Genomic DNA, 12,884 nt, shown 5'->3' on the forward strand with positions numbered 1-12,884 from the left:
CGCAACCGGGAGACCAATGGGGCGGCGCACAATTGGCCCAGCGTTGTCCAGGGTAGGGGAGGGAATGGCTGGCAGGGAGGTAGCTCAGTTGGTAGAGCATGGCGTTTGCAACGCCAGGGTTCTGGGTTCGTTTCTCACGGGGGGCCAGTATGAAAAGAATAATGTATGCACTAACTGTAAGTCGCTCTGGATAAGAGCGTCTGCTAAATGACGTAAAATGTAAAATGTAAAAATGGCAGTGATTACAGCTGTGAGTCTTTCTGGGTAAGTCTCCAATAGCTTTCCACACCTGGATTGTGCAACTTTGCCCATTATTCTTTTCAAAATTCTTCAAATTGGTTGTTGATCATTGCTAGATTTTCAAGAATATTTAAGTCAAAATTACAACTCGGCCACTAAGGACAATTCACTGTCTTTTTGGTAAGCAACTCCAGTGTAGATTTGTCCTTGTGTTTTAGGTTATTGTCCTTCTGAAAGGTGAATTAATCTCCCAGTGTCTGATGGAAAGCAGAGTGAGCCAGGTTTTCCTCTAGGATTTTGCCTGTGCTTAGCTCCATTGCGTTTCTTTTTTATCCTGAAAAATTCCCTAGTCCTTAACAATGACAAGCATACCCATAATATGATAAAGCCACCACCATGCTTGAAAATATGGAGAGTGGTACTCAGTAATGTGTTGTATTGGATTTGCCTCAAACATAACACTTTGTATTCAGGACCAAAAGTGAATTGCTCTGCCACATTTTTTGCAGTATTACTTTAGTGCCTTGTTATAAACAGACCCGTCGCCAGACCTCAGTCTTAAGGGGGGCATATGAAATGCATGGGAGGGCAGGGCACAATTATTATTACCCTACAGTACTTATATTTATAATAATCTTATACTCTATTTGCGCAGCACGTAATCATCACATTAAACATAACCAACAGCAATATGACCAGGTAGCCTATAGCCTACACCACATTACATATTACATTACATGTTATGAATATCCATAAAACACTTGACTATACAACATATTAGATGTAACACTAGAAGCATCTCTCAAACATTGCATTTTAAAGCAGTCAACAGAGGGATATGCATTGCCATGAGACACACACACACACACGCACGCATATACATACACACACACAGAGACTTTGAACCTACCGGTACTTTGAGTGGAGGCAGCACTGTCCTCTCTCCAGTCCCTCCTGTCAGTACAGCGGGAAGCGGCGTTTCTCCGAGCAGAACCTCCTCATCAAAGTATCTGTTTCTGTATGATATGTTGGATTAAGGAATAAAGACAGACACCAATGTTCAGTTCAATAGCCTTGTTCAGCCTTGTACAAATCCCTACGCGTGGAGTCTGGGGAACAGTCCAACTAGTCGATTACCTATCAACTAGACTCCGTAACATCATCCTTTTCAATAGAAAGTGCAAACATAACATTGCGTTCTTAACAGTCAAGTCATAACAATTGAAAGTGCAAACATAACATTGCGTTCTTAACAGTCAAGTCATAACAATTGAAAAGCATGACATTTTCTTTTTACTTCAGCTGTCATCTTCCTTTTTTTTTTTTTTTTTTTTTTTTTTTTTTTTAACTAACAGACAACCAGTTAAGTCTCTTGCTTACAGAGTAAGCCTGTCCGGTGGCTTGCACAGCCGACCCACCCGTGAGTAAGTATTGGCTCTGACAGGGGTAGGATTAGGGCCACGAGCTGGAGAGTTTGGTGGGGTAGAAGCTTCACCTTCAGTTGGCTCATGTCTCAATTCTGCACCCCTTACCCTTAGGCCTGGACTGTGATCCAGCTCATCTAAGTGAGTGTATGGCATGTTCTGGTTTGTCTGCTCTGCTACGCGCAGATCCACCCGATTGCGACGATAGAGGGAGCCACCAACATCCACCAGGTAAGAACGTGGTGCAACTCTCTGTAGGCATGTGCCCAGCCTCCAAAGTCCTGTGTGGTCTCCCGGCAGCGGTTTCATCCTTATAGTTTCACCCACCTCCAGCTCTGGTAGGTCTCGAGCAGTCCGGTCGTAGAAGCACTTAGCGAGCTGCTTTCTGTGACGCAGTTTGTCCGTGACGCCAACCATGACGCAGGGCTCAAGTAGCTTGTTAGCTACGGGGATAGTAGTCTTCAGACGTCTGGACAGAAGGCGTTGTGCTGGGCTGCTGTCCATGTTTTCGGTGGGTGTGTTCCTCCACTGTAAGATCGTTTTCCATGGGTCGTTGCTGTCGCGCAAGGCCCTGCTTAACAGGTTTTTTGCAATCTTGACAGCTGATTCTGCCTTGCCATTTGCTTTTGGGTGTCTTGGAGAGGAGGTCACGTGGTCAAACTCCCATTCTGAGGCGAAACGCTTGAACTGTGCAGTGAATTGTGGGCCATTGTCCGTGATTACCTTGTCAGGCTGACCTTGCCTTGCAAACTGCGCCTTGCAGCGCTTTATGACCGTCTCTGCGGACAAGTCAGGGAGCAGTTCAATTTCCCAAAAGTCAGAGTAATGATCAACGAGGAGAAGATAGTCCTTTTGTCTGTGGCTGAATAAGTCCATGCTGATGATTTGCCAGGCCCTTGTGGGCAGTTCGTGTGACATCATGGTTTCCTTTTGCTGTTCATGAGCGTACTCGTTGCATGTGGTACAGTTGCTGACAAAGTCTTTAATTTCTGCTTGCATGTTTGGCCAGTATAATGTTTCACGAGCCTGACGGTAGCATGCGTCACCTCCGACGTGACTGGAGTGTATGCGGGTAAGCATCTCTGGACGTAGTGATTTGGGAATAATGACCTTCTGACCTCTGAACAAGACGCCATTTTGCACACTGATCTCATCTCGAAAGGTCCAGTATTCTCTCACTGTGAAAGGTGTCTCCTCTTTCAGATATGGCCAACCTGCTAGAGCCATGGACTTCAGTGACTGTAGGTGTTCGTCCTTGTCAGTATGTTGCCTGATCTGGGCTAGGCGGTGATCTGTCACGTTTAAGTAGTCTGCCTGATTGATCTGTTGAACATCTTGTTGTTCCTGCTGTAGCGAACAGATGGCCTGCCGCTGATAGGCAGTGCCTCTACCTGTACATTGTGCTGTTGCCCTGCTCAGTGTGTCGCTGATGTACATCTCAGGTCCTGGCTTGTAAATGACCTTCAGGCTGTAGTTTTGCAGAGTCAGGAGCATACTTTGAAGCCTCTTGGGCGCGTTGAGGAGAGGTTTACTGAATATGGCAATGAGTGGTTTGTGGTCAGTTTCAGCGGTGACCAGCTCTCGACCATATAAGTAGTGATGGAATCGCTGGCAGGCGAAGACGATGCTGAGGCACTCTTTCTCAATTTGTGCATAGTTTTGTTCGGTGGGGGTGAGCGCTCTCGAGGCAAACGCAACGGGCTGGCCTTCCTGCATAAGGCAGCATCCAAGTCCCCTTTGGCTAGAGTCGCTCTGGATTGTGACAGGCTTCGTGACGTCGTAGTAGCGCAACACTGGCATGGATGAAGCCAGAGATTTCATCTCCTGCACTGCGGCCTCGTGCTTGGGTAGCCAGTGCCATGGTGTGTCTTTGTCCAGCAATCGGCGCAGAGGCTCACAGACTGCTGATAGGTGTGGCATGAACTTTGCAAGATAGTTTGCAAAGCCGATGAGACGCTGTACTCCTTTTGCATCAGACGGGTTTGGCATGTCGAGGATCGCTTGGACCTTGTCTGGGTCCGGCTTCAGGCCTTTTGCCGAGAGAATGTGGCCATGGAAGTGGACGTCTTTCACCTTGAACTGCAGCTTCTTCAGGCCAAGACGAAGCTTAACTGATCGGCAGCGCTCCATCAGTGCCAGGAGCTTCACATCGTGGTCGCGTTCTGCTTCTTCGTCTGTTTCACCACAGCCTACGATCAGGATATAATCGGCGATGGGTTCAATGCCCTTGAGCCCAGCCAGTAACTCGTGCTGCTTGCGTTGGTATACCTCAGGCGCCACTGAGACACCAAACGGGAGCTTGAGCCAGCGTTTCCGACCCCAGGGGGTCCAGAAGGTAGTCATGAAGCTGCTTTCTTCGTCCAGCTTGCATTGAAGGAATGCATCTCGGGCATCCACCAAGGTGAAAATCCTGGCCTTGGGAAGCTTATAGAGGACATCCTCTAGTGTCGGCATGATGTAGTGGGATCGTTTCAGTGCTTGGTTCAGATGCTTTGGGTCGATGCAGACCCTCAGCTTCTCTGGTTTTTTTACTATGACCATATTGCTGATCCAGTCAGTTGGTTCAGTCACAGATGTCATGTGGCCATCGGCCTCATACTTGTCCAGCTGGGCCTTCACAGCCACTTTCATTGCAATGGGCACATTGCGAGGAGCACACTGGACTGGAGTAATGCTCTCATCCACTTCAAAGTGTACCTCCCCAGGCACTGATTCAACGGGCATGTTGAATACATCGTCATATCTACTGAGTAGTTGTTCTTTGGACAGGGGTCCATGCTGGACATGATCCACAATGTGCAGGTCATTTGGTACAGTGAACTGCATCAGTCCCAGGCGTTCGCATGTAGAGCCTGAGAGGAGAGGATTTTGACTGGTTTTCACAATCTCGAACTCCAGCTTGTGTTTGCGTCCCCGAATAACACATTCGGTCTCAAAGGTGCCCATAGAGCTCATTAGTTCTCCTGAGTACAGCTTTAGTCTAGTATCGCTGGGAAATAGATGTGTGTCAGGTGCCAGATTGATTTTGTCTTTGTAGCTCATTACGTTGCATGTAGCACCCGAATCCAGTTGACATTGTTGTTGCTTGTTGTGTAATCGTAGTGTCACAAACCATTTCTTCCCTCTTGAGTGTACAGCCCCAATGGATTCATGCATGTAAATGTCACTTTCACTGTTCAGCTCTGAACATTGAGTAACATCATCAACACAGTGAATCTTGCCCTCACTCACCCTTCTTTTGCTTTTGAGACACACTTTTGCAAAGTGATTATTAGTTCCACAAGCTCTGCATGGTTTTCCATAGGCCGGGCAGTGCTCTTTGCCACGTGTGTGTGTATTCCCACAGTATTTACATGCTACGGGGCTCTCTGTGTTCACCGTTCGTGGTGAATTACTCTGCCTCGATTGGTTTTGTCTGAATGTCTGCCTAGCAACAGCGTGAACAGTATCAACGTCGGAGCGTGGGGTTTCAGTTTCCATTGCTCTCATTCTCATGTCAGTGACTTCAGCAGTGCGGCACATTTCGATGGCAGTTACTAATGTTAAGCCTCTCTCTCTCAGTAGACGCCGGCGCGTATTCTCATTTGCAATTCCCAGTACTATTTTGTCACGAATCAGTTCATCTTTCAATCCCCCTTATTCACAAGTGGCGGATTTCTCTCTCAAACGGGTTACAAAGTTGTGTACTGACTCACCCTCTTCCTGTTTGCAGCTTCCGAAAACGAACCGCTCGTAAATTACGTTTCTGGCGGGTTTGAAGTAATTCTCCAATGCATCCAATATAGCCTTTGCATCACACTGTTGTCGTGCCGTGAGGGTGAGATTGTGCCGGTAGATATGCCTGCATTCGCTGCCCATTAAACTCCTCAGAGTTGCCGCTTGTACCTCGTTGGGTTTCTCACGTAGACCGGTCGCCAGCGCATAGTCCTCGAATTCATCCCTGAAGTTGTCCCAATTAGTATTCCAGTCCCCTGTGAGAACCATGTGATTTGGTGGCGGAATGTTCGCTGCCATAGCAATGGAATAGGAGATTTCTTTGTCTTCAGTCATGGAGGTAGGTAGTGATGCTAGCTAGCCAGCTAACACGAGTTGATCAGTGTTGTGAGTAGGAAACGGCTTGTGTTCGCATATGGAACGTAACTGCGCCTATACTGTACTTAGCTACAAAAATAACAAACGTGTGTTTTCCGAGCCACTTCTGATACCATGTTTCTGTATGATATGTTGGATTAAGGAATAAAGACAGACACCAATGTTCAGTTCAATAGCCTTGTTCAGCCTTGTACAAATCCCTACGCGTGGAGTCTGGGGAACAGTCCAACTAGTCGATTACCTATCAACTAGACTCCGTAACAGTATCCTTCCACTTGGACTTAAACCTGTGAGTGAGGTCCAAAGCAAGCTGAATCAGCTGGGCCTTGCGTCTGTGCAGCATACTGCGCCGATGCTCTGAGAAGACGCTTTTGAGCGTGGAAAATGAGTTTTCACACATTGCTGTGGAAGCTCCTAAAGTTTGGGCAAGTGTGTAGGCTGTGAGAACAGTCGGCATAGCCTGGAGTGCACAGTTGAATGTGCTGAGGATGTTGGCTATTGTCCATTTTCCATCTTCGGGGGGAACCGGGGTGTCAGTCATTTTCTTCACCAGGAACTCACGAGCCACAGTATATTCAGATTCAACCACATCAGTTCCAGCTAATACCAGGAGAGGGGTTACCTTTGATGGGTCCAGGAAATTATCCTCGGCCTCTGGGTTCAAAGCAGCCAGTGCGCCAATGAGCTCGCTACTGCGCTCTCCAAAACGCGCATTCATCTCTCCTTGCACAGCATCGATAACACTGTAAAACAATCTCATGAACTCTCAATCTCAAGTGTCTTCACGCAGTCAGAAGCGCTGTTCACAAGTGTCACCGCAGTGAACAAGTCCATATCTTCGGCCTGTAGTAGTCTGTTAGGCGGCTCGAAAAGTGACAACAGTTTCATAATAAGGTGCGCAATGAAAAGAAAACTGCGCTGCGTAATGGCACGAAGCAGCCCCGTAGCCTCGACGCGCACCTCCGCTCCAAGGCCTCGTGTGTTTTCCACCTCGGTCAGTAATGTGGATATGTCGTGAAAACTCTTCACCACAACTTTGACCGTTGCCAAATGGTTTCAGGGTATCGCCTTTGTACAGAATAGCCATGGTTGGCTTCCTGATGAAGTTGTACAGCATGTTGCATACTCCAAAAAAATCATTGACAGCTGCTTCACTGGAACATGGCTTGAATCACAACCAGATGAAGTTGGTGATTAAAGCAGTGAATATATTGTATGTTACGATACAGCTTGTTTTGGAGCAATTTCTGCACACCACCATGCCTGCCAGACATGAGTGATGCGCCATCATAAACTTGACTCAGGATTTTGTCCGTGCTGAGTCCGGCGCTGGTGAGCTCATCAATGATGACACCTGTCAGAGCCTCTGCATCACCTTTCTCAGATGTGGCCATTACCAAGAGGCGCTCACACAGACCATCGTTTTTGTCAACAAAACGCACAACTACAGATATGTTTTCTTGGCCTAAAGGATCCCGTGTGCCATCCACTTTAATTGAATACCAGCTATCGCCGACTTGTCTCTCTATCTCCTCTGTCACGAGTTTGCTCATCATTTCGATAATCTCGTTTTGTATCTGTGGGCTGGTATAGCGGTCATTCTGTGGGATTGTTTTTGTAATCCGTGTCAGTTCGGGATCTTTGTGCATGGTGTACTCAAAGAGAGACAAAAACAGCCCCATTGAGCTATTATCATCTAGCACACTGGCAAAACGATTAGTTACCGGAGTGTAACTCCAGTTCTATGAGTGGAGCGGAGCCCCATAGGGGAGCTCTGCTCCTAGTGGTTTACCCTCTGCCCTAAGGCAGCAGCAGCCTGAGACAAAATGATGCACACACCTACAGCCAATAGGAGTACAGGTGTCCCTATAAGAGGGGATGCCTCCCCTTACTCAGCCTCCCGATACATTTTTCTTCAGCGAGACTAGAGAGGGTCGGCAGGGCCTTAAGTCCTATGGGGCTCCGCTCCACTCATAGAACTGGAGTTACACTCCGGTAACTAATCGTTCTATATCGTGGAGCTCCGCCCCATAGGGGAGCTCTGCTCCTAGTGGTTTAAGGCGGAGCGTAGCGCTCCAAAATGTACTCCCTGCCGAGCCTAACACTTCCCATCGAAACGAGAAAGTCAGGCCTAGCAATGGCTGCAACCGAGTCCCGCAGTACTGCAACTAAAAACCCCTACGGGCGTCACAATATACCGCGTCATCGGTTAAAGACCCGCCCCACCTAGTCCAATGGCAATGCCAATGACTAGTGGGCAGATCACCAGAATAGAAGCCGTACTAATCTGTACTAGCAGATAGGTATGCCTCAATATCCTGTGAAAACACTACCGACCACTAATGGAATGACACCAAGTGTCACTCTACATTGTAAACGCGGTAGACCGCCTCACTCACTCAGTGGAATCCCAGAGATTAGTGGGCAGGAACAAAAACATGAGTCATACTAACTGAACAAGCAGATAGATGACCTCACATTCTGTTAATCAACGCATGCCTCTACTGTACTGACCCTGTCAGTCAGGATTCATGCCACAAAATATGTTTTCCCATCCAAAGCGGACCTAATGGAAACCCTGTCCATAGTCCTGCTTTTCCCTCTCTTCCTAGCTCAAAATCTCCCTTCAGCTATGCTGAGTACAGACCGAGCCAAAGAGTTAGAAAACACATTTGTCAAAAAACACGTCTTCCTAACCAAAGCGGACCTGATGGAAACCTATGTCCACAGTCCTGCTTCTCCTCTCTTTCTTGCTCAAGATCTCCCTTCAGCCACGCTGAGTACAGATCGAGCCAGAGAATTAGAAGACATATCCAAGAGATAGAAACGGATAAATGGAGACGGCGTCGACCAGGATGCTGCTCTACAGATATCCTCTACTCCTGTTCCTCTGAAAAGGGCAGTAGAAGCCGCTACTCCACGAGTGGAGTGAGCTCTGATACCCTGAGGCAATTGCCGCCCCGCTGCCTCATAAGCTGTCTCAATGCCTTCACAAAGCCAATGAGACAACCTCTGTTTTGAAAGTGGTCTACCTAGTGCAGCCGCACCGTGACATACAAACAACTGAGGCGATGACCTAATCGCTGCTGTGCGCTCGACGTAACACGCCAAAGCGCGTACCGGGCACAGGCGATGGAGCTTTTCCTCACTCCTCTCTCTATGAGGAGGAGGAGAAAAAGCCCACAGCTCCACGGTCTGTGACCTATATGAACTCTTAATAACCTTCGGCACAAATGCCGGGTTAGGACGTAACACTGCTCTGCTCAGGTCACCATTGATGGCCAAGCAGTCAGGTCTCGTCGAAAGAGCACACAAATCACTGACCCGCTTGGCTGTAGTCAAAGCGAGCAACAGTGCTGTCTTTATAGACAGCATCTTGAGGGGTATTTGATTCAATGGCTCGAACGGCGACTTACATAGCGCTTCGAGTACCAAAGCCAAATCCCACTGAGGAAGCGTGACTCTAGGTGTTGGCCTAAGTCGCCGCGTTCCTAATAGGAAGCGTTTCACTAGAGGGTGGCTAAAGACATTGTCTCTGCCAAAACCCTCATGACAAGCTGAAATCGCTGCTGCAAACACTCTAATCGTGGCAGGCGATTTTTGCTTATCAAACATGAGCTGTAGAAAAGAGAGAATACTCTCCACCTGACAGCTCATGGGGTCTACACCCTGTGTGACGCACCATCGTGAAAACACGTTCCATCTGCTGGCATACATCTTAGAAGTGGAACTGGCACGTGAACACTGTATGGTCCTGATCACTGCATCAGATAATCCACGGCGCTCTAGCCTGTCCCTCTCAGCAGCCAGGCCTTCAGTGGTTGGCCGATTATGGGCAATTTCCCTATCGTGCCAGCCGCCTGAGACAACGCGTCCCGTCGATGTGGAATTGGCCAAGGTGGCGCAATCAACATCTGACTCATCTCCGCAAACCACGGAGCCCCCGGGCGATCGGGCGCTATCAGTATCACTGACAGCCCCCCTGACCTCACCCTGGCTAGCAGTGGGAGAATGCAGGACAGCGGAGGGAATGCATACAGGAGAACTCTCGGCCACGGTTGGTGCGCAAAGGCGTCCCTTCCCAGTGGCGGTTCGTCCTGTTCCCTCAGAGAGAACCACAGAGGACATTGCGCGTTCACGCGTGACGCGAATAGGTCCACCTCGGCTCTCCCGAATTGTTCCCAAATCTGGAGAACAATGTCTGGATGCAGACACCACTCGTCGTCTCGAGGACCCCCTCTTGACATGAGGTCTGCTCCTACGTTCAAGTAGCCAGGAATGTGTGCTGCTCTCAATGAGCGAAGGTGCTCGTGAGCCCACAGCCACAGTTCCTCTGCCGCGCGATGGAGAGCAGGCGACCTGACTCCACCCTGGCGATTTATGTGGGCTACTGTGGTCCGGTTGTCTGACCAGACCAGCACATCGCCACCCCGAAGGGTAGACGCGAAGTGGGTCAGAACCAGTCGAACCGTTTCCAACTCCAGGAGGTTGATGTGATGACCTGATTGAGGCCACACCTCCTATCGCTTGTGTCTGACATGTCCCTCCCCATCCCGTCAGGGACGCATCCGTGAATACTGGGATGTGAGAGGACACCTTTCCTATCGGGACTCCGTGCGTGAGAACGCGCGAGTTTCTCCAATAGTTTAGGTCTGCACTGAGCGAGATGGGAACCACCACCAACCGATGACGTTGACGCAATGGGTCTAGTCTTAGTTGGGCGAACCATCGCTGCGTCCTGCGCATGTGCAGGAGCCCCAGCGGAACCACAGAGTGGGCTGACGACATGAGACCCAAAAGTGACATGATCGACAGCGCCGTCACCGTGTGATTCGGACGACACTTCCTTAGGGCTAGCAACAAGGCTACCCTTCGGGGGTCCGAGATTCGAGCCCTCATCCTCACAGTGTCTAGCTGTATCCCCAGGTAGACAATCTGATGAGTGGGCCAGGGCGCGCTCTTTTTCCAATTCACAGCGAACCCCAGACTTGTGAGATGCATCCCTGTCTGTGTTGTGTGAGTGATCGCCAGCTCTGCTGACGGGGCGAGAACCAGTAGGTCGTCCAGGTAGGCTAGTAGCCGTATTCCCTGATGACGCAACGGTTCAAATGCCACCTCCACACACTTGGAAAATGTGCGAGGTGCCAGGGCGTACCCAAATGGCATCCTCGTGTATTCGTACGCCACCCCTTGAAAGGCGAACCGCAGAAACTTCCTGTGACGCGGCTGAACCGGCACATGAAAGTACGCGTCCTTTAGGTCTATGCTCGTACAAAAGTCCCCTCTCTGGACACATTCCAGCAGACGTTTTGTCGTTAGCATTCGGAAGGGCCGTTTGGTTATGCTCTCGTTGAGAATGCGTAAATCCAAAATCGGCCTCACTCCCCCCGTCTTTTTGGGCACTAGGAAATAAGGCGAATATAGCCCTTTGTTCCTTTGCTCCCGGGGAACTACTGTCACCGCCTCCTTCGCCAAAAGTTCCGTAATCTCTGTCATCAGAGCGGCCACTTTGTCTGGCGTTTTCATCACCGTCTCCACCACTCCCCTGAACGGGGGTGGGGTCAGGTGGAATTGGAGAGCATAACCCTTCTGCAACGTCTGTTCTAGCCAGCGTGAGAGGGTGCAGCTTCTTCGCCACTGCCAGCAATGCTGAGAAAGTGGCTGGGCGCGAAGCTGTGGTGCATCCAGTAGGAAGGACCTGTATTCCTCTATGGCCCTTACCGCCACTGTTCCCCAACATTGAAGTGGTGGAACAGCCCAAGGTGGGCCTCCCGTGAAAGGGAGAGGAAATGCGTTCTGAGAAAGAAAGAGGAGTAGGGACGTCGGTTAAACCCGTAACCGTCGTATTCCTGCCCTCCTTGAACGCATCGCAGGTCTGAATTGCCCTGACCGAGGCCAAAGCCTGCGGCAGGGCACCATCCCCAGCAAGCGATTGCGTCATCTTAGGTGACTGCAATTCGCTATCAGAGCCCTTCACTACAGTACTCCTAGAAGTCTGTAGTATGAGGTCTCTATGAGGTAAAACAAGGCGGCGCCTTGATACCTTCTTAACTTTCACCTTCTGTGTGTGTTCAACTCTGCATCCCTGGTGGGTTGATTCACGCTCAGTGTGGTGAGTACTGGCTCGTTCTGTCAGGGGAGCTGATACTTTGGTTATACCCATAACGCTAGTAATCCTGCCCTCCGTGAACGTAGCATGGGTCTGAATCGTATTAACCGAGACCTTGGTCTGCGATAATGCGCCGTCCCCAGATAGCTGCTGTGTTACAATGCCTGGGGGCGCCGATACTCTGGGCACCTTGGTGACCGCGGTAATCGGGCCCTCCGTGAACGCAGCATGGGTCTGGCTCGTACTAGTGGAGACCTTAGTCTGTACTAGTGCGCCATCCCCAATTAGCGGCTGCGTCCTCATGTCAGAATCTGACCGGGACTGCTGCCTTCTATGTAAAGCACTTCTTATACGTGAAGTGTGATGTGACGACCTGATTGAGGTCTTCTGGATACCTACTCTTAGTGGCTGTTCAGCAACGCACCCTCGGTGGGCTGAACGGCTCTTAGAGTGGTAAGGAAGAGAGGGTGAGATTTGAACGCTCTCGGACGTATTATGGAAAAGAGGCTATTTTTTGACAAAGTCAGGTGGAGCCAACTCTTTATTAAACACATCAACAAAAGCATTTACATCAGCACCCGTCCCTTCAACCGAAGGGTGGGGGGGAACAGTGGGCGCGTTCGACACCATCGATGCGTCCTCCATCCTCTCCCCCGCGTTTTGTCACGTACGCCTCCTCTTGCCTCCCTTGGAGGGCCAGGTCGGCGTCCTCGTCACCTCCCTCGCCGGCTGTAGTGGGGCTACCGTAGCTGCTGGGAGGGCCGAGCCCGCTCCCTTGCTGCTCGTGGCCGCCGGATGACGCCGATTACGCCGCCTCGTCGTAGATCCCGGTCTACTTAGAGGGGCGGAGGTAGATGGCCTTTGTGGAGGAGGGGGGCCGAGTCGTCCTGCCAACGGCAGGTGCTTGGCCAACTGCTTCTTCTCCTCCTCCAACTTCGAAAAACGCTCCGTCGCCTCTTTGACTGCGACCCCAAAGAGGCCGTCGTCAGAGAGGGGGGCGTTCAAAAGAGACGTCCTGT

The sequence above is a fragment of the Coregonus lavaretus genome, assembly GCF_964263955.1.
Source record: "Coregonus lavaretus genome assembly, chromosome: 40".
Classification (NCBI taxonomy): domain Eukaryota; kingdom Metazoa; phylum Chordata; class Actinopteri; order Salmoniformes; family Salmonidae; genus Coregonus; species Coregonus lavaretus.